Genomic DNA, 22,982 nt, shown 5'->3' with positions numbered 1-22,982 from the left:
TTTTTGTCTACTCTTACTAAAGGGTGCGCTCAGATTATGTTAAGTACGTGGTAAAATTAATTTGCGTAAAACATCTGCGCTTGTAATGTATTGTGCTCTGATCGCGCAGATTTTTGCGTCCTTCTATCCTGTCGCTATATAGCGCGCACAGTTGATGCGAGGATGCAAGCCTTGTATACGAGATGCGTTAAATAGTATAGGTACCTAATCTAATTGCCATACATTTTTACGCGCTGATCGCAGCGGTAACCGCAACTTAATAAGCTTGAGCGTATCCAAAATGTCTGCATTCGGTTTATATTTGGGTTACGCAAATATGACCATGTTTCTCACTTCCGTTCACAGCTCAAGTGGCTCCCTATCCGCTTCCGTCGTAACTTTCACGTTTTGTCCCTTCTATATTCTATTCTTTTCAACCCTGCAACTCCACGCTATCTCAAAAATCGCTTCAGTTATCTCTGTTCCGCTAGGTCCGCCCAGAAGTTAATTCTTTCTGTACCCTCTTCCGCTTCAAAATACTATAATAATTCCTATACTTTTCAAGCTGTTCGACTTTGGAATTCTCTGCCTCTTGACCTAAGGTGCGCTCAGTCTCCTAATTCTTTTAAGAGACTACTTAAACTCCATTTCTTATCTCTTCCTTAATGCTTTTATCTGGTTACTCTTTCTCTATGGCTGACACTGCTATATTATATTATATTATATTATATTATATTATATTATATATAATATGTGTATTTATTTATGTATGTCTATGTAAGTATGTTTATGTATTGTATATGTATTTTTATTCTGTTTATTTTTATTTTTTGCATGGTAATTTGTCTGTTTTCGATGTATTTAGTGATAAGTTTCTTTCATTGCACTTGCAATCACCTACTGACATATGTAAATTTATTAATTTCCGCTACCCAAAGGTTGTCTGGAAGAGATCGCTTTTTAGCGATAAGACCGCCTGTTGTTTACCTCTGCCTGTATTTCTGTTTTCTTTTGTATTGTCTTATTTTATTGAGGTGTGCAATAAAGAGTATTTGTATTGTATTGTATTGTATTGTAACCGCAGCGTGAGATGCAAATGACGCAATAAGGCGTCAATAGCAGATATACAATATTTTATCATCATAGTGTAAGGTCCTTAATTATTGCGTGACAAGCGTCAGTTCGCCAAAGAGAATAAAGTCTATAGAGACGGATTATCTAAGTAAATTATGTAGCCACTGTAAATTTACTGCCATCTTTCGAAAGAACATATAACTGTTAGAACGCCATTTGACTTTGATCCTTATTCTTTCACTGATATATGTTAACTTATTAAATATTAATATTCACGCCATCTCCTCGACTATAGGCCAAAGGTATGGTTCCATGTTTTCGAGCGATGGCGCCACAACCTTATTAATATTTAAAAAGTTAACACATATCAGTCAAAGAATAAGGATCAAAGTCAAATGGCGTTCAAACAATGTTAATCTTCTGACGAAAGATGGCAGTAAATGAACTGTAGTTGCATAATTTCAATCAATCAATCAATCAATAATATTTTATTTCGAACCAAAAGTCCATATGTGTTAGTAACATACTAATGCTTAAATCTAGGGTTAGTACAAACAAAACATTAACATTAAAACAGATTTTTACATAATGGGGCATGTAGCTGCACCCAGTGCTTCAGCCATGGTGAGTCCCACCGGTCGGCCAACATGCACAGGATGGTATTCGAGCTGGCGCACCACCGCCTCAACAGCGAGCTGCACCGCTTCCTGATGATCGCGTGGAAGCCATCGATCCGTCCCTCCGTGAACATTCCCGAAGCGCTGCAGTTCCAAAATTTACCAAACTTTTTACTAGAATGTAGTTGCGCAATAATATCCATTCGGATCTGATCTTGATTAGTTTGACAATATTTTAATTTAGATTTGAAAATTCTTTTAGATTCGTACATTTTAGTGTAAATATCTCCGGAAACCGGTTTACCGCTCGATAACCACATTAACTAGATAACTTCGCCGTGCCTCCCTGTGAGCACAACTGACGTGCTTGTTCCAGCCGGGTATGTACTTATGCTTCCTACTTTTAGGCGCATTATGGGAAAGTCGCGCGCCCTCCGCGGAGCTCCGCTCCGTAAGTATACATGTTATATTTGAGTACATAATATCCAAAAGTGATCTATGATGTTGATCAAAGCATAATTTATCTGCGCAACCAGCGAACAGGGAAGGAAAATTAATGTCTCTAAATTTTGAATTGCAATATTCATGAAACTGTTCTATTTGTTTACTATCCCTTTCGCCCCAGACTACTTTGTTACAGGCTACAGGAGGAGTTATAATCTTAGGCACAATATTTGTAATATTACATTCAACCAACAATGGCAAGTGGTCAGACCAGTAAACATCCTTATCTAAAACATAGGTATTCACAACTACTTGCCGCGCCGCACTAGTCGCTATGCAATGATCCAGCCAGCGTCGGCAGCCATGCTCTTCACTTACAAAAGTGTAGATATTTGCCGGTAACAAATCTATATCTACGCACGACCAATTCTGTTCATGACTGAAGTTCATAAGTTCAGAGTAAAACTGCTCACCTGGATGCGAGTTAAAATCCCCGAGTATATAAACGGCTTCCACATCACTATTCGATGTCGAAGTCGATGGAGGAACTCAGCATGATGCTCGATGACCTCAACCGAGTTTCACAACGGGTGGGCTTGAAAATGAACATGGACAAGACGAAACTTATGTCAAATGCCAATGTTGTGCCCATCCCAGTCTCTGTTGGGAACTCGGTACTCGAAGTTGTTGACTCGTACATCTACCTAGGACAAGTAGTCCAATTAGGTAGGTCCAACTTCGAGAAGGAGGTCAACCGCCGAATCCAACTCGGTTGGGCAGCGTTCGGGAAACTACGTAATGTCTTTTCGTCCGTCATACCTCAGTGCCTCAAGACGAAAGTCTTTAATCAATGTGTGTTACCAGCGATGACTTACGGCTCCGAAATCCTCAACGAGCTATGGAGAGGGCTATGCTCGGAGTTTCTCTGCGTGATCGAATCAGAAATGAGGAGATCCGTAGACGAACTAAAGTCACCGACATAGCTCACCGGATTAGCAAGCTGAAGTGTCAATGGGCAGGCCACATTGCGCGCAGAGAAGATGGCCGATGGGGTCGAAAAGTGCTCGAGTGGAGACCACGGACTAGCAAACGCAGCGTAGGACGTCCACCCACAAGATGGACGGACGACCTTGTTAAAGCCGCCGGAAGACGCTGGATGCGGGTGGCTTCCAACCGGTACGAATGGAGGTCCAAGGGGGAGGCCTATGTTCAGCAGTGGACGTCTTGTGGCTGAGATGATGATGATGATGACATCACTATTACTCTCGATTATTGCACTAATTTCACTGAGACAATCAATAAACTCCGTTAAATTGTCGGCCGAGGCAGTAGGCATGTAGGCTGATATTATTAGCAACGCGCGGTCACTAAGTGCGATTTTGCATTTACCATGACAGGTAACTCTCTATTGTTCGGCGCAAGCGGTAGGTAACAACAGGAGGATATAATTCTTTCGAAAATTCTCAAATTTCCCGCCTGGCTACCAAGATGCAAGTCTTAAAATATATAAGGCTAAGTTAGAACAAAGTAGACGCCATTTTGCTAATGAAATCTAATGTTTTTGCTGCCCTTGGCAATTTTGTTCTAGATGGTTAATTGGAAAGTTTTTACTTATAAGTACTTTTTGCACTCTAATCACTTTAATAACGTTCTCGCGTGTCAAGTTTTTATTGTTTTATTAGAAAACATCTTGTTGTGTTAAGACTTTTTAATACTTAAATGTATAACTTAATATACCTAATAATTATAGGTAAGAGAGTAACCATTTTTTGTAAATTTTAACTTGGGTAAGTTTCTGCTCATACATATATTATACACGGTGTAACATGAGGAAACCGAATAATTTTAACCACGCATTTCTGAGGTCAAAAGAAGTAAAAAAATTAATGAGTTTAGGTCAATTTCGCCAAAAAAAAAATTTTTTGTTGTTTTGTTTTTTCAATTTTTTGAATGTATTTTGTACATAAAAAATAAATGTTATTGGTAAACTTGTCACTTAAAATCGAATTTTACATTTTTTTTTCGTAAAACCTACTTTTTGCAAAGTGTTACTTGTCACTTTTTGACATCTACCTATCAATAAGGATATTTAGACTACGTCCCATAGCAGCAACATCACCATCAAAAAGGCCTTTTACACTTTGTAACAATAATTTTTTTAAATTAATAATATCTCTGAAACTAGGCAAATTTCAAAAAAGTTTATAGGACATTTTTGTCTCTAAATATGATCAGGAATACGCTGTTAAAATTATTCGGTTTACTCATGTTACACCATGTATAGACGAGAAATACCAGGAAATATCAGCATAGAACTAGTCACATAACTATCTCGTGTGTCTATTTATTGCAATTGCATAAAAGGCACGACATACCCTTAGAACGTATTTGATTGATATTAATATTTTCAAAAGCATACCTATGAAACTGCCACTGCAATGCACGCAATGAAAGTGGGTACAGTTTGCAAGACAGTTGCAAAGTAACAGTATTTTTATTTCCTGTTTTCCTTAATATACCTACTATCTACATCACCAAAGATAAGATTCCGGAGCTTTTATCTACAACTTTATACGTAAGTATAAATATATACGTAAGTATGATTATAATACGTAATATACGGCATATAACTATATCCCTAGGAATATAACTATACCTCCGCCGCACCGCCGCACTCCTAGGTACCTACAATTTATTTCACTAAACTTAATCCAGTAATATAACTATATCACTAAACTAAGGACGTATTATAGTTATATCCCTAGTAAGATAGTAATGAATCGCTTTCATATAACTATGTTACGACATATAATTATATCCCTAGGGTTATAACTATATAACGGCTTTATCTATCTTACTGCGACATATACACCGTTTGAGCTAATCTCATCCAGATGTAGCCCGCAATCTTCCGAATGCATCGTCCCAACGAGCAAACGGACGCCAAAGAGCTCCTTTGATTCAAAAGCGGCCACAACATCGTTCTGTTAACATTTTAATCCAACTGCCATTACTATGCGTGCATAAAAGTAGCTTTAATTTAAAAAAACCTACCTAAAATTATCTAATCTCCTCGAAATAGGTATTACCCAAAAAAGACAGCCTGCTTTTTCTATATCTAATGTACAGTTAATTCGTCTAACGCAGTCATTAAAGAGTCACTTTGCTTGCAGTTTAATCCAGGAACCGTGTGCCATGGATTAACGTAACTTATTACTAGGTCTCGAGATACTTACTACTAGTTTCTATATTATATTATGCTGTAGAATACTTTGAGAAAGAAGTAGGTACTTCCTTAGTCACGCCTGGAATATCAGCAATACGACGAAATTACTTAACCCTGTGCATAGTTGAAATATAATTATGTGTTCCGGTAGGTATTAGTGATCCGGCAAATAGAACTAATTCCCCGATTAACGTCTTACATAAGTAAATAAATATACTGGCACACCAATGCAAAGTGAAAGCGCATAAAGTTTTACGTCAAAGAAATAGGTACTTTAAAATATGACTAAAATGCAAATTTAACACAAAATATAAGCAGATTCTGAAAATGATCAAACTTGTAGTAAAGTTGTCTTGTTTATAATTATAACTTCAATATACTTACTAGTTAAACCGTCGCGTCGTCGTCAATTAATCATGAATATTTTCTGTCTCGGTTGTGAAATTCCAAATATATAAATGTTAATGTAAAAAATTTGCTTTAGATTAAATATCTAGTCTGTTTAAATAATCTTCTTGTACTCTGTATTTTTAAAGTTTTTACAGCAATGTGTCGCAAGCCTTATGTGGTGGGTGCTGGATGAATTTGTGTATTTACATATTACAGCGACGTTTATACTCCAGGCATTGTCGATATCGATTATATAGTTTCAGAGTTGGTTTCACAGTACTTTGCCTGAACAAAATTACTTAATTGGCAAGCCACTTTAAGTTAAGTAGCACTATGTAATTACCTATGTGAAAACTAGTTATTGCGTCAGTACAAACTTTAAGAGCCATTATAAAAATGCTGATTCCAGCATTGGATTAAGATAACCATGTTCTTACAATATCATTGTTGTATGAGTATATCCAATCTTAAATATTTATATTTAAGCTGCTGAAGTCATTTAGTATCTTTCAAAGAAAAAATATTACTACTAGGTAGTAGGTTTTCACTGGAAATGTGGAGATGATGATTTTTTAAGTGTTTATTTAAAAGAATGACTCACGTTAGACCTGGCTGAGGCCGGGCCAGAGCTTCCGGAGCTTCGTTTTCTATGGTAAAGCACCATGTGATCATCAATCAGCCGTCATAGAAAATGACATGTCGGACGCCTCGGCCCGGGCACGGTCCGGTCTAGCGTGAGTCATCCTTAATGCTGCGATTTTTACCAAACTTTGCTATGAATACGTTTACGACACGTTCCAAATAAATGCTGGCTATATAAAAATAATTATGTTTACTGAACTGCACAACACGATTTCATAAGTGGAGGCAGTACAATTTTGAGTTGTGACACAGCAGCATTCTGTTTTTACGTCGAAATTAAAATGCATTCTGTAAATTACATTTTACATAAATATGCTTCCAGTAAGTACCATGAGCATGACATAGTATAAAGATTATTATTCTCAATAATATTACAACTCTAAAGTGACCTGATAAAATTATGATTCGAGCTCGGAGTGGCTTGGCGAGATTGAAATAGCGACCATCTTGAAATTGGCGACCGCATTCAAAATCTGGGATGCCAAATGAACATCCGACTGAAAATACGACGTCATTTATGTAGGACTTTCAATTGAAACTGAGTTTTGATATTACAGTAGGCATTTATTTTGCGAGAGTTTTTAAAAATGAAAAGAAACGAATTTTATCAAACTGCCTGAGGTATTAGACTTTTAAGTACATTTTTAAATTTTCGTTTAGCGTTATTGCCACTTGGATAGGCTTTCAGATTTATAACTATTATGTATGTACTACAACAGTGCTTAAAATATCGCAAACTAGCAAATTTTTACTCGGTACATAAAGTCCCCCACCGCATCTGTCTGTATAATTAGGTGTGACAAATTATATATTATTGTTATTATATAATTGTAATTTGTTAATGTTTTGTGTAACTCGTGCGAATTCGGGGCGGGTGGCTAGTTTTAAATAATACTGATAATATATAATAAACTTTATTATACAGGTACTTTATATTGACTTTCATAACGTCACAAGCGTGCCATAACTTACGGATATGACCGTGGGTGGAAATCGATTTGCAATATATTCGATTGCTAAGTGGCTAGGCCTTCAACTGGCGGCTCGGAGCATCTGTTGTGTGTGAAACTTTGGCTAACAATTCAACAGGGACACAAATTCTTGGCACCATTGAGAGCCATCTAAGTTTATGAAATTCCGAGCACTAACATTTGAGTTTCTGACTAAGAATCTAAGTCCAGGAGTAGAGGGTAATGGATCAGTACGATCATTCTAAAGTTGACAGAGAGGTCTTGAATTACAGACCGCTGCAATTTGACAGATCAAAGTCCTGAGTTAGTTTTAGTGTGGATACCTAAAACACTATATAAGTGTCGTTCCTTACTAGCTACGGCTTGTTCGAAGAAACCGGCGAAATGCGAAGCATACGGAAGGTTAAATTGCTAGGTGATTTTAGAAGTAAGTAGAAGTTGGTTGTTTATAAAAGTCTGATTTGACTCGTTTCGCAGAATCGTGTAAAATTCGGGAAGATACCTGTCACAGCCTACAAAATTCCGCAATCAGAACGGATTATTTTGCAGTCGGGGTATATATGAACTAGGGTAAGTAATGAGATACCTACTTATATATAAGGCATATTGTCTTATTTGTTTCATAAATTAACTATATTTTACATGAACCCGACACGAGTTAGAGAGAAATTATCGCCTGATCCTGTCATTTTGCGAAATAAGTAAGAACTAACTGCCGTATTCGATCTTCAAGATGTTTACAAGAGACGACACGTACTAGATCCATTCTAGATATTTTATAGTTTAGATATCAACTAGTTCTTTTTTGCAATGCAATTCGGGCAACCAATGTCACTTTTACGTTAGATAGAGTAAGACATCTATTAGATGTGACTTGGATCTCTAAGTCATATCCTGTGGAAATCGTTCAAGAATCGCATGTCAATTTTGACAGGTTAGATTAGAACATATCGTTATCGTATCTTGGTGATGTCTAAAATAAATTGGTAATATCTAATAGATGTCTATTTCAAAATCCGAATCGGGCCCTAAGCCTCAACAATATTTCAAACAAAAAAGGCTTTATTGGTAGTATCAGATAGATGCTCGAGCTAACAGGATGTTTAGGTTAATATTAATACGTCACAGCCTAGGGACGTCAATTTATCAAACGGACGAGGGACGGGGCACTGTGGCGACACGGCGCAGTTCACAAGCAAACAGTAGGCACATAGGTATAAACTAATAATTGAAAACCTATGTCGCAGGATTAGTTAAGAGGGTAGTCATTGGACACGGGATTTTCTTGAATATTTTTTGGACTTTTTAGCTGAATGTCATCGCTAATCAGAATATAAATATAGTATAATTGATTGATGACAAGTTAAGGATATAAAGCTTGAACACAGTAAAACATGGGCACATAAAGTAACAAAAATAAAAATGTTATTGAACATATTTCAAGGAAATTTTTATTGCATTTATTTACTAGACTAATAACCATTTTTACAAATATATACAATTATTAAATTTGCTTTTTATATGCCATACTGCGTGCTTTGCGTCGAATCCGGCTCATTAAGTCTTGCACAGCACTATCAGGATATCTTTTGCAAGCCCATTTCCATTTGTTTTGCAATTCAGCTGCCGATTTAACTTCTCCGCCTCCTTTTTTTAGAATCCCTTTCATAATTGACCAATATTCTTCAATCGGCCTCAGTTCAGGACAATTTGGAGGATTGCACTCTTTAGGTACCACTGCGACATCGTTATGTTTATACCACTCAACTACTGCTTTAGAGTAGTGACAGCTCGCAAGGTCTGGCCAAAATAATGGCTGTGAGCTATGACTGCGTAAAAAGGGCAGTAGACGCTTTTGCAAACATTCTTTTTTGTAGATTTCACCGTTTACTGTGCCTGTTGTTACGAATGAACGACTTCTTTTACCACAACTACAAATAGCTTGCCATAAAAGAATTTTTTTTGGAAACTTCGATCTCTTTTTTATCTTGCAATCTTCTGGGGCATCCTTACGATTCTTAGAAGTATAAAATTCTTGCCCCGGTATCTGCTTGAAGTCTGCTTTGATGTACGTTTCATCATCCAATACAACGCATCCAAATTTTGTCAAGTAATTGTCGTACAACTTTCGTGATCTCTGTTTTGCAGACAGATTTTGCTTAGCGTCGCGATTGGGTGCAGCTTGTGCTTTGAACGACTTTAATCCAGCTCTTGACTTAGTTTTCTGTACATATGACTGCGACATTTTGACCTTTTTTGCGACATCACGGGACGATAACTTCGGATTCGCTGTAAAAAGTCGCAAGACATGGGCTTCTTTTTTTTTATCCTTTGCGCCTTGCTTACCTGCACTTCCCGGCTTGCGATCTACTGTCAATCGTTCTCGGAACCTTTTTAAAACTAAACATACGGAAGATTGCGGTAATTTTAAAAGTTTTGCTAATGCCCTATAACTTAAATGAGGATTTTCAGTATGTTTGCGCAAAATAATTTCACGTTTCTTGTGTTCAGAGCTCGCCATCGTGAAAACAAATGATCAAAGTGGAATGCTGTCATAATAGTTTTTATTCAGGATATCAAATAGTTTTTATTTATAATACTAAGAAGTTTCCATATTGTATAAATAAAAATATATAAGCATTTACTTGTGCCCACATTTTACTGTGTTCAAGCTTTATAAACCCTAGGTTCACTTGATAAAAACTGAGCCCAAGGATAAATGCTTCACGAGTTCTGTAATAATTAGAGCTTCTTTTGTTATGGAATGTAGATGATGGGAGCAAATTCCACAATTTAATAGGTATGTCTATAAATTCGCCTCTCACTTCTGGACCTTCTGAACATCATTGTCATGGTCTTCCTGTGCGTGTGGTAGAGAAATCATAAAAACAAAATATACTATGCGCTAGCGCCATTTTGGCCAATTATAATATTCACCAATATAACTTTTAAAAAGATGTTTTTTAACCCCTAGAAATTTTTTGGGAGATGATTATATAGGTCAATTTCTTTTTTCAATTTCGTGGTTGGTTCCATATTAAAAGTTGCTCATTATAACCTACATATTTACACTGCGAAATATTGCTTAGGGTTCTAAAAATAAACTTCTATGACCCAATCAAGTTCCCTACTGCTAAACCGCGCTTGCAAACTGCGGCGACAGTCTCCAGATGAAATTAACTGAGCCTGACAAGGTTAACCTTCATTCATCTTGTTTCTATTTATTAACCGTTCTCTAATAACGGACAGTTTGTCAAGACACGACACACTAAGCTGTGGCAAGACGAATTAGAAATCTAGCCCGCTTAATTGGTGACATTGCATAAATTTTAATTTTTAACAAGCAGAAACGTCTGCGAACGATGCTGTATTATGCTTAGAATAAAATGGAAAAATTACAATTTTTGGTGAGACTTGAACTCACGGCCTCTGGATCGATACTTCAGCGCTCTGCCATCTGAGACCCCAAGACCTCATCTATAGCCAGCAAATCTTTCCACCATTTATGGATCAAGGGGACCCTAGCGACATCTACCGCAAGAGTGTTACACTTCTTAAACAGCTACGGCGGTTATTGCTTTAATTCTTAATTTTAATGAATATTATCTTTTGTGAGACTTTCTCTTCATTGCTTACGGTCTGTCTGGCTCTGAATAGCTTAAGATCGTTAGAAAATAAATAAAACTATAGGTATCATTTGCGTGACTGAGTCTTTTGATAGACCAAGTAACAAAATTTTTCTTTATAGTTAGGGCCAATCGTCAAGACGATTTTAATGAATCCATAACTAGATAGGCAATAGTAGATTGTTAACCAAGGGTGGAAAGTGAACCATTTCACCCGAGATATTTTGGCGCTCGAACGAAGAGAGAGCACCGATAGTTCGAGGGTGAGATGGTTACTTTTACCCGAGTTAAACACTCTACTTTTCATTTCGACTATGAGGAAAGTTAAACACGAGGAATGTAGGTTTATTATTGGTAAGTATAATTCTTTAGAACAAATTCTTAACAGATATATAGGTAAACCACATAACTATAAGTCACTCGAATCACTTGAAAATGTAAACGGCGCCAATTTCAGCCATGCGGAAGCTGATATGAGAGCTTATAATATGGCATATATTGCTGTTAGCCGTTGCTCGAAGTAAAAATAAAAAATAAAATTACTTTCCACCCTAGGGTGGGAAATGCAATTTTCCACCCGGTTATCTGCCTATGAAAGGTAAACTTTCCGAACAGGAGAGATGAAAAATTATTTTACATTACAATATTACGAAAATATCGTAGGTAAATACGGAAAGTGGGACAAAATAAATTGAATGCTTTGCTTACGAACAGATACCAACAAAGTTGGGAAAAGGCTTGTGTAAATATTTTGCTTACGTTAATCAATAACGAAGCTCTGGAACAGTATCAACAACCAAAAAAGAAACATAAATAAGAATACGAGAAAATAATAAATTTAATATTCTTTGAAGAAAGACACTGTCATATTTTGCATAGCCGAGTACTGATTTACCTACAGCCTTATTCGAACTTCAATGACGTACCTAACGTACCTAACGATAATTATTAGGTCTAGATACGATATGGACCGAATATGGCGGATATATCAGTGTCAAAAGTGACGTTTCTTCAGACAAAAACGTAACTTTCGACATAACCGATCCATATCGTATCTAGACCTAATATTTGACGTATATTACAGTTCGAATCAGGCCGTAAGGCTCTTTTATTCACTGGCGAACTTTTATTTAAACCACATTTCATCGAAAGAAAAGATAAGTGAATAAATTTATGTTTCAATCTTAATTTACACACAGGAGCCACCGCCTGCACGCAGACGATAGTTAATGAAGACGTACGAGCAACGCAAATCTGCGGTGCTCCCCATACGTGCACAAACTACCTCTGAAAATTTATGCGATCGTGAACCCTGTTGCCAGGAAACAAGGCGTAAAATTGAATAAGTTTTCAAAAGTATGTGTTGCACTTAGAATGAGCGCAGCAGAAGTGACGGTGTGTACACGACTCGATAGACTTGATTGCTTAATAAACTTGAAACTAAAGCCGAGAACTAGATGACATTGAAGTGTAAACGGGCCATTTCGCTTTTATATCTAGCGGGAGCGTACGAATGTTATATGTATGTTGAGATTGCGGTTCATATTCAAATATTCACCAATACCATTAAACTGTTTATGAACACGTGCAAGTTCGTTTCCGATATCAGGAAACACTCTTTCGGCTCGATTCTGAAAATGTATTAGATCTGTACCAGACCTCAACAAGTTACGATATGGATAATTTAAAGATATTTGTAAGATAGATATGTCAAATTTGACGTTTCCGCGATTCTGGAGGTCCTCTTGAACGATTTCGACAAGATAGATATGTCAAATTTGACGTTTCCGCGATTCTGGAGATCCTCTTAAACGATTTCGACAAGTTATGACTTAGATATCCAAGTCACATCTAGTCGATATCTAATGTAAATCTAGTTGATCTCTATATCGTTTCTAGATCTTGTGATTATCTCGTTTCCCGAATACGCGTGTTTTATAGTTGCATTGCAGCAATACTTGTCGTTTCCTGTCATTTCTACTTTACAGTTGTTATACGTTATTTTATTATATCAATTAATCTCACCGTGCTGACTTTACTGTACATTTTCTATCACGATTTATAAAAACAAGGAATGTCGAGCAATTTTAAAATACGTGAGTGACCCGTTTTGATACCTAATTATATTTATTTCATATGGCCTGTGTTTCACTCTGCGGCGCAACGACCTCTTCTTCTTGATAAACTGTCGCGACAAGTGACAGATGATTGTTACAATCATCGTCAAGATGCTGTGGCCAATGATGATGTCTCACGGAAGTTTTGTATTAAAATATGGAAAACAAGTTCCGAAAAACTCATTGTAAAGAATCATCAGTGTACTGCAAACATCGAAAATCGTAACTTCGATATTGAGAGACAAATAATGAAATTTCGATAGGTATAGTCAGCAGCAGACATTGCTAAGGCGGGCGAGGTGTTCAAAATTACATTGACACGCTTTATTCTCTTAACCACAAAGTCGCATCAACATCATTTTGAACACCTGGCCCGCTTAGCAACTTTTGCTGCTGACTGTACCGATGTTGAGGCTGAACAACAACCTGATAGTAACAAGCTATGAAGCTACGCTTGAGAGAATCTGGCCAAAATTTAAAAAATGCGACGAGCGGTATTTTTAAACTTTCCCGCCCACGGTATTTTTGTCCCCGTAAATTTAATTAAACAGTATCACTGGATAATTTCAGTAAAATACTTTTGTGAACATTCCGCAGATACTACACCTACTCGAAGGAACTTTCTACGTACTGTAATGTAAGAGCTCCAAACTTTAGTTTCTGAGAATTGGGTTAATCGATTTGAAACTAAATTAGTTAACAAATTGATCATATAGCATACGGGATGTATTCGAATTCGTTTCAATGTACAAGAGTGATAGAGAGGCAGATAACGAAATTTCTAATTTTGGTGTTTCGTGTTTGGCCTAACCCTCTGAGCTAATTACACATCCGATAAAGCTTAATCTAATGTAGAGTGCATCGGTAACAGCAGTATGTGATGTGTAAATTTAATTTATAAGTATGCCTAATCTTTGAAAGCGGCTTAGATACCGAATAATGAAAAACATTATTCACGCTGAAAATGGAGGTAAGTAAGGATAGTTTCAAAATAAGTTGGTGATTATTTTATGAGCTGCCAGCCTAATCCTTGCAGCACTAAATTACCTAGCCTAACCGTTGTTCATGCAACTAAAATGAAGACGATGAATTATTGTAGATCTAAATTTATATGACTGAATACTGCGGACTAAGACTCAGACAATGGAGTCTATGACTGAATTTGAACTCAGTCATAATAACATTAAAATAATAAACGATTTAACTCACTCCCCCGATATCGCTGGCCCAATATTACAGGGTTCTATGTTTCACTTTTATCGAACTGAAATTTGAACATTATCACAGCGACATTAAGTCGAATTTTAACTATCTTGCAAAATGTAACATAGAACCCTGTAATATTGGGCCAGCGATATGTTAGCAACGTAAACCGGTGCTCAGCACTCTTAGAGCTTAAAAGTACTCACACTCACCGAGACATTGTTGCGCGAGTGGGTAACAAAACGTGAGTTACTTAAACCGTAAGAGTTATTTAGATGCAAGTGTGAAAAATAGGAAATTCGCAACGAGTGACCAAGTTGCAAATTACCTATTGCGAATTACCTATTCGCACGTGTTTTCACTATTTTCAGTAGCTACATATGGCCCGTTTAATTTTCGACGTAGTTACGTAAATGTGCTTATTATAGCACAGGGTGTCGTAATGGAGCACGAGATGTATTGTAAAATGTCAGATAAAATCCCATGTCTTCCGAAGTCTACACATCTAGTACGAGTGTGCTGTGTATTATCACGAACTTGAGACAGAGCACCTGTTCTTACTTAATTAGTAATTACTTACATACAATAAGAAATAGACCGTTTATACGACAACGGTTTCACTCACTTGAATTTTTAGTCGCTATTGGCGACATGTTTCGGGCCCGTCGCCAACAAACATGTCGCCAATAGCGACTAAAAATTCAAGTGAGTGAAACCGTTGTCGTATAAACAATTTAAAATATGTCTCACTAAAGTTTAATATCGATTAAGGAATAGACCGTCCATCTCCCTCGCGACCAAGCCACGCTAACCGCAACCGCATTATGACAAACAAATAGGTATTCAGTTCCGTTGTTCATACGAGTACAGGAAATAGAAATAGGGGTAGGGGGAGTATGGGTATAGGGATATTATGACAGCTGATTTTATATAGGATGGATTGACTAATAACCATGATAAAAATAAATGTTGTTCCGGACAAAGGTGTCCGTGCATTTTAACTTTTTGTGCCTCGAAATAAGTAGACGGTTTATACAATGTTTATGTACAATAGACTGTTATTGGCGATTTGAATTATATTGGCGAGATTTTAAAGACTCAGTCAGGCCTGAGTTACGTCCGACACACAATTATAAAGTTTTTTTTTATTACCGATTCAGTTTGCAAATACAATACGAGTATATTCTGTCGCACTAGTATGAGAAAATGTTGAAATGAATTTTACAGCCCACCGGTTCTACGTCTCATTTCTCGTCATTTTATGTCAAATGTGGCGGGATGTCTCAAGGAATTCTGGAAAATTGTAGCGAGTGAAGCATGAACTTACCCGTACATGTTTTGCCTTTCGCAAAAGGAGCATACGAATTGTCTTCGTATTATCAGGAATTCGTTTTGTCCGCTAACCCTGAAAAATATTTAAGTAGCTTCGGTAATGTAAAGTTTCTTCCAACTTTTTTCATTGTTTGAGAAACTTTTTACGATAACTTAATTAAATTTTACAATTATGACACCGTAAGATTGTGCAGCCGTTAGTTTTACCCAGGCGTTATTATACAAAAATTAACTATATTCGTAACAATGTAAAACAATTTTAATTACCGCATAGTTTTATACCAAGAAAAAGCGAACTATTTTACGTAAAAGCCGCTTTTTAGGGTTCCGTAGCCAAATGGAGAATGGAGAGCCTTGGTGCACAAAATAACGACCTCATGTGGTCGCGACCCTCAGTCATGAGGAATCGAGGAAGAAGAAGAAGAAGAAGCCAAATGGCAAAAAAACGGAAGCCTTATAGATTCGTCATGTCTGTCTGTCCGTCCGTATGTCACAGCCACTTTTTTCCGAAGCTATAAGAACTATACTGTTGAAACTTGGTAAGTAGATGTATTCTGTGAACCGCATTAAGATTTTCACACAAAAATAGAAAAAAAAACTATAAATTTTGGGGGTTCCCTATACTTAGAACTGAAACTCAAAAATTTTTTTTTCATCAAACCCATACGGGTGGAGTATCTATGGATAGGTCTTCAAAAAGGATATTGAGGTATCTAATATCATTTTTTTCTAAACTGAATAGTTTGCGCGAGAGACACTTCCAAAGTGGTAAAATGTGTGTCCCCCCCCCCTGTAACTTCTAAAATAAGAGAATGATAAAACTAAAAAATATATATGATATACATTACCATTGGTTTGAACGAGATCTAGTAAGTAGTTTTTTTTAATCGTCATAAATCGTAAACCGCAATTTTATTATGTTACTTGCTGCTACAGAACCCTTCATGGGCGAGTCCGACTCGCACTTGGCCGCTTTTTTACCCTACATACCGATACCGCCTCGCAATTTTCAAAAAGGTGTATGAATTTCAATAAAGTATACTTTTGTACATATTTTTATGCTGGCTCGGCACGGTAATACCGGGCTCGGGTCCATGTAAATCAAACAAAAAAACGCCCGGCGAAAGCCGAAGGAAGACAATTTCCCTTCGCTAAGGAAATGGCTGGTGTGATGTCATGCCGCAAATCCCAACCATGTAACCTTTTAGTGTGCAGCGGCGAATACCAATTGCAGAGCAAATAAAACTGCGTAGAGAAGTGAATACGCCGAAACCGGATTTTTATGACTTTAATGTGGCTTTAGTTTATAGCTTTGTAAGCAAATGAACTGTTAAATTACAGTAAAAACTTATTTAAGAGCGAAGTATACCTAGCTACTGACAAAAGAAACTTTTTTCATAAAATTTCCATTTCGGGAGTACACGGTTTACTCTTAACTAAATATTAACAAATCACTTTGATTTTGATGTGGATCGTTTCAGCATAATATATTCTAAGTTTATAGGATTCGCAATTTTTTTTGTATTGCAATATTTTTAAAACGAAAAGCCTATAATCCTAGTTTTTCATTGTGCCAATAACATACTTAAAACTCATGGAGAATGAAAAATATTTAGAAGTGGAAAAACGTTATCTCTTTTTGTATGGACAAGTACGTAGTGCTATACTTCCCTCTTAAGAGGTTTGATAATTTTTTATATACTTTGGTGAAGCTTCTCAAAATATACATGCCACTATTAAATAGTTATAAATCTTTACAGTTTGCGTTCAATTTATTTAGTTGTAATTACAGAATTGAGGCACTCTGTACGTATTCTGTATGTTGTATATATTTGTGCAATAATAGGTACCTGTGTAAACAATTTGCCGAAAATATATAAATTTACTAACCATTCTGGTTTCGGTATTTGCAGCTTAAATAAAACCAACTGAAACCGGTTGTTTATCACTATTAGGCAGGCTAGTGGTTAAGTAAAATTACTGCAAGTTGCTTACGAATTAACTGATTTGTAATTTTTCACACTGTGTTCTATTATTTATGTCATCTCATTATTTATTGACCTATATAACCTATAGTTCGTTTTTTTTAGCATTAGAAAGAACTTGCAAGAAGGTAAGCGATCTTGACATGTCTTTTAATTGAAAAACGCTTTTTAAAATTCAAAAACTATTACTTATGAAAGCAGAAGAATATACTTAAATTATCGTATTAGGGTCATAATTGTTACATATTTGCCGCAACATATTTTTAAAATGTGTTTTTCAATTAAAAGACACTTCAAGATTGTTTACCTAATTTCTAATGCAAAAAAAAACCAACTATAGGTGTAATTTTCTGGTCACTTATAGTATACCTACTAAAAATATTAACAATAACCGCCTTAACATCAATCGGATGTGGAAGTAGCCGCTCAAAAATTAAATCAGCTATGTGATCAGCAACACTTCGGAAAGACTGAGAGATAATATTCCTCTTCAACGCTTTTTAAAAAAGTGAAACAATCTCCTGGATTTTCTAGTCAATATGAAACTGCGCCGCGTTAGGGTTAACCCAATTGGCGTATAACGTGCTTCCGTTTGGAATATCGAGATACCGACCCGTCCGGAGTTATCCAGCATCAGAATTAGGATATCGACTGGAAATTATCGGTTACGCCGAATATATGATCATTAGGTACCCAAGATACTTACTATTAGTACTGTACAAAGTTTATTCTCAAATAATTATGTAGTAGAATTACCTCTACCATCTCTTAAAGTTGTTTATATGGAATTTTGGTATAATAATCATCATAGTTGTTCAGGAGAACGGTTTTATAGTTTACTACGACTATTTACCTATTGACTTTAGGTAGATACTGATTCTATTTAATAAATTTGCTGACAGCTTGCGTAAGTACCGCAAACTTACAGACGTTTTTAAACACGGTGTCGCGTTGGATACATAATTGGATAATATCCCTATAACTATAAATTTTCGCTGAATATACACTAGCTCTTAAAGTCATCTATTATTGACGTTCATTTGATCTAAACTTAATAGGTATAATATCATATATAAATAATTATAAAAGGAAACAACATAAAACAAAAAAATGGGGAACGATTAAAACTAAAACTACAACTTAACTTTTAAATAAAAAGCTGGCCCCAACTCGGTGCCTTGTGGCAGTGTGCCTAGAAAGCTGGCAACATTGACGCGCTGAACGGCAATATTTGTAGGTACATTTCTATGTACTGACAAAAGTGCATGAACATGTTTCAGCCGTAATATTAAGGCATTACGGTCGACATCTATCCATGCACTTTTGAACGCCACTGTACTAACAATCTAAATAATTAAATAGGAACTAAACATTCCTCAAATAACAACAGCTTAATAATTCAGCTTACAAACATGAATATAATGAATTCTGGTAGCATTATTAATATGCATTTACTTATCAATGGTATTGTAATTTCATATTAAAAATTAAATTATAGCCAAACCATCGGCAAATAGATTAATATTAAAGAAGCTAAATAATGAGTCAGCTTTTAAACTCTAGTATTCGAATGTCGCTAAGAAAAGTAATTCTAAACCGACATAGAAAAATCATCCGCAGCTGCGCAATGTCGGGTGAACTCGGGTGCAAACAAGTTAACGCCAACTAGTTCAGAGAAACAAAAGTGTTAGTTAGAAGAAGTTCTAACTAAAGCTTGTTACAGTTACATAAGACAGGACCTAATCAAATTAAAAGTTGTTGCACGCTCAGCAAGGAACTTCGGGGTGCTGTCATTTTAAAACTATCCTCGTAACTTTGTTTCCCTGTATAAATTATAATCTAACATGCAAGTTGATGTACTGGCAATTTGCGGTACAATTTTCAAAGTACAGGCTCGAGCGGGCTTGATTAGTTTATAACTAAAGTAGGTACTTTAACTTCACTCGGTATTTAAGTTTTTTTTAAATAATTGAATTCATCATCTTCTTCGCGTTATCCCGGCATTTTGCCATGGCTCATGGAAGCCTGAGGTACGCTTAACAACTAATCCCGGGAATTGACGTAGGCACTAGTTTTTATGAAAGAGACTGCCATGTGACCTTCCAAGTCTTCCAACCCAGAGGGTAAGGGCTTTATTGGGATAAGTCCGGTTTCCTCACGATGCTTTCCTTCACCGAAAAGCAAATGGTAAATATCAAATGATATTTCGCGGATTAGTAAGTAGTTTAGAGTAGTTTTTTTTTTGTAATTTATTTATATAGGAAGTCTATTTAAATGATGATTTGTTTTTACAACCAAAATATACCGATCCTCTTTTCGGTATTTGTCTGTTTGATGTATTTCATCCCTGTGCTTTTATGATTTCAGTGATTACGAAATAATACCCTCCTGGTACCGAACTATCAGTTGAATAATACTTACCATCTTGGTTTGATCTTTCATAAAAAGGGGGCGCCAGAAATCGGCAGGTGGGCATAAGAACCCCAAACAAATACAATAACATCGACTTTAGTCTTACTAAAAACATTTCAAGATGAACCAAATCAAAACACGTGCAAAAGGATTTGCAGTAGGGCTTAAAAATATAGGTATTATAAACCGAAAAAAAAATATTTTATATCAATGACAAAGACCGAATTATTCTTAAGTCTTATTCAAAACATATCAAGATGAAATAAATCAAAACACGTGCGCATTCACCCCCGTCCTAACATTATTGTGTAAATAAAAAATAAATAAAGGATTACCCATTGGTACGGCTCGAAGCAACACAATACGTTTAGAGGCTTCCAAGTCTCCACTTCTCATTATGACTCGACTTTTTTCCTTTGACTTTCTTAAAGCGTCCGTCCCCACAAAGCGATATTTTCCAGGGTCATTAGTCGTTGTACAGATCCATCCCACTCTGTCATTTGGGGGCTTAAGCTTAAGGTCTTAGAGTTAGTGTAATTAAGTTTATATCTGGTTCGTTATAATCCACTGATCCATGGGATCGCTCGTTACATGTCTAAAGTCATTGCGTGCTGCGTCAGTTTTTATGGGGTACATTACAGAACTGGTAAGTGAATCATATTTCAAAGTTTATTGTAAGTGGAAGCCTGGTTTTAATAGTTTTCGGTAGTGGTTACTTCTGGCTTTGTGACAGTAAATTCTTGTATGTGCATTTGTCGCTTTAATATTTGTTCTCTCTCTTAATGGTACCTTGAAAATGATTATAATAAATATGTAGAATAATAAATGAAATTTAATGTATTATCCTTTTTTTGCGGTTACCTTGATACATCACTATGTAGAATAATTATAATTAAAAAAAATTAGTCACAGGATGAAGAAAAAAATTGGACAAAAGTGAGAATCGGACTCACCCACCGAGGGTTCCGTACTTTTTTGTAACTGTTGTTATAGCGGCAACAGAAATACATCATCTGTGAAAATTTCAACTGTCTAGCTATCACGGTTCGCGAGACACATTCAGGTGAGACAGACAGACAGACAGCGGAGTCTTAGAAATAGGGTCTCGTTTTTACCCTTTGGACACGGAACCGTAAAAAGGAGTATAACAGTCTCAAAGTAGATGGCGATATGATATGGTGTACATATTCGCTGCCGTGGCTCAGTCAGTAAGTCAACGAGCTTGTATCCCAGAGTCGCGAGTTCAAGCCTCGTCCGAAGTAGTGAATCCCATTTTCCCTTTTTTTCAAACATTGCAGAATGAAGCGTCACATTTGGAATCTCAAAGTCGAAAAGCATTCAAGTCTAACAAAGGACACGGGGAGTGGACTCTTTTAATGTTAATTCCTCTTATTCCGTCCGCTTTATTTAAGTGAAAGCATGAATATGCAGAAAGCGGAGTCAAAAGAATTCCTTGCAATGATTCCTGTTGGTAAAAACGGGGGAAGGCAAAGGTGGGAAATGCCGGTACGTGAAAATATTAAGGTTGAGGTGAGGCCTAATATTTATATGATAAAAAACTATTTTTCTTTTGTATTACCGGGTTATTTGCGGGTTCTAAAACGTAAAAGGACTACTGTAATATTTGTCTATATCGCTATTAATCTACATCGCAAACGGTCTAGAACGCAAAATGCCCACATTATTTTTTCCGTTTTATCTTAACTTTATAGCGATGTTGACGGAGCCCCGCTTCCGCGGGGCTCCTATTCTGTGCTGTTTGCCCTTCGGCCATTTGAAGATACCTAACGAACCTAACCTACGTATGTAAAATGTGGTGATACAAAAAGTGGTAATTTTGCGTTCTAGACCGTTTGCAATGTAGACTAATAGCGATATAGACAAACTATTACAGTAAGTAGTCATTTTGCGTTCTAGACCGTCCGCGATTGACCGTCCGTATTACCTATGTCGTATGTAAAAACGATAATTTAGTATTGAGGATTTATTTATGAAAAAAACTATGTAAATAAAATAAACAAAAATCAACTTAGTTTTTAAATGCAGATGTAAAAAAAATCTGGAGATTGTTCTCTCTGAGATTGTTGTGAAATCTGGAGAGTATTTGAATAAAAAATAATATATTTTTGTATGTTTCTAGCAATACGACCGCCTGTTGTTTACCTCTGCTTGTATTTCTGTTTTCTTTTATTGAGGTGTGCAATAAAGAGTAGGTATATTTTAAACTGTATTGTATAACTGCGAATCGAGATAACTGTTAGATCGTCCTGGAATCTGTAAATTATTAGGCATGTCATGTGGGCACTGAGGCCGTATCGCGCAAAACGAAAATCGAAACTTCTTTTCTACGTCTCTATCGCTCGAATATGCAAGCTTTCGGCACAGGGCGGACACGCCATACATCGAAAATCATTTGCGTTTATATGTGTGCACGGCACGCCTGTACACGCGTCATTGTGTGAGTAAGTGGCTTAGGGCTGACTCGTGCGGCGCGCGGCGCGGGGAAGGCGAAGCCGAGGCTTGCCGAGGCCGGCCGAAGGACACGACGAGCGGCCCGCTGCGTTGCATAATTCGACCGAAATACGTAAAAAAAACAAAATATAGGTTTATGTTTTATTTCGCTCAAATTGTTGAATTGGCTTTGTCAGTTTATAGTCCTGCACGTACTTTGACTTTCAACACGCCATTATTAAATGTACCTTATTGTTGATGCCTATTGATTATTTTATATAAAATACATACATAACATAATTAATTCTTAAATTCTTAAAATTTAATTAAAAATCAAACGCGAATGGTCCGCGACCAACAAGTTCTTTTTTGTGAAAAGAGTGTTAAACTAAAAATAAAACATTTACGGGGAATATCTGTGTCTAGAAGGTCTAGTTACCTTAGGTACTTTAAATATTAAATGTTGGCTTAACATTCACAAATTCAACGAACGTGTTTTAATTCATATGATAT

The 22,982-nt window shown here is 36.4% G+C and overlaps 2 long non-coding RNA genes across 2 annotated transcripts; both read right to left on the bottom strand.

The window, feature by feature from the left end:
- Positions 1 to 902: 902 nt before the first annotated feature.
- Positions 903 to 22,241, bottom strand: LOC134669673 (uncharacterized). The gene is made up of 2 exons (XR_010098933.1): positions 22,182 to 22,241; positions 903 to 966 (listed from the first exon to the last, which is right to left on the bottom strand). It is a non-coding gene; the product is annotated as an uncharacterized LOC134669673 (long non-coding RNA).
- On the bottom strand, positions 16,241 to 16,509 carry LOC134669264 (uncharacterized). The gene is made up of 2 exons (XR_010098890.1): positions 16,470 to 16,509; positions 16,241 to 16,411 (listed from the first exon to the last, which is right to left on the bottom strand). It is a non-coding gene; the product is annotated as an uncharacterized LOC134669264 (long non-coding RNA).
- Positions 22,242 to 22,982: the final 741 nt, after the last annotated feature.

This window comes from Cydia fagiglandana, chromosome 12 (assembly GCF_963556715.1).
Source record: "Cydia fagiglandana chromosome 12, ilCydFagi1.1, whole genome shotgun sequence".
Lineage (NCBI taxonomy): Eukaryota > Metazoa > Arthropoda > Insecta > Lepidoptera > Tortricidae > Cydia > Cydia fagiglandana.
The sequence above is the reverse complement of the archived record's forward strand: the minus strand, read 5'-3'. Positions and strand labels throughout refer to the sequence as shown.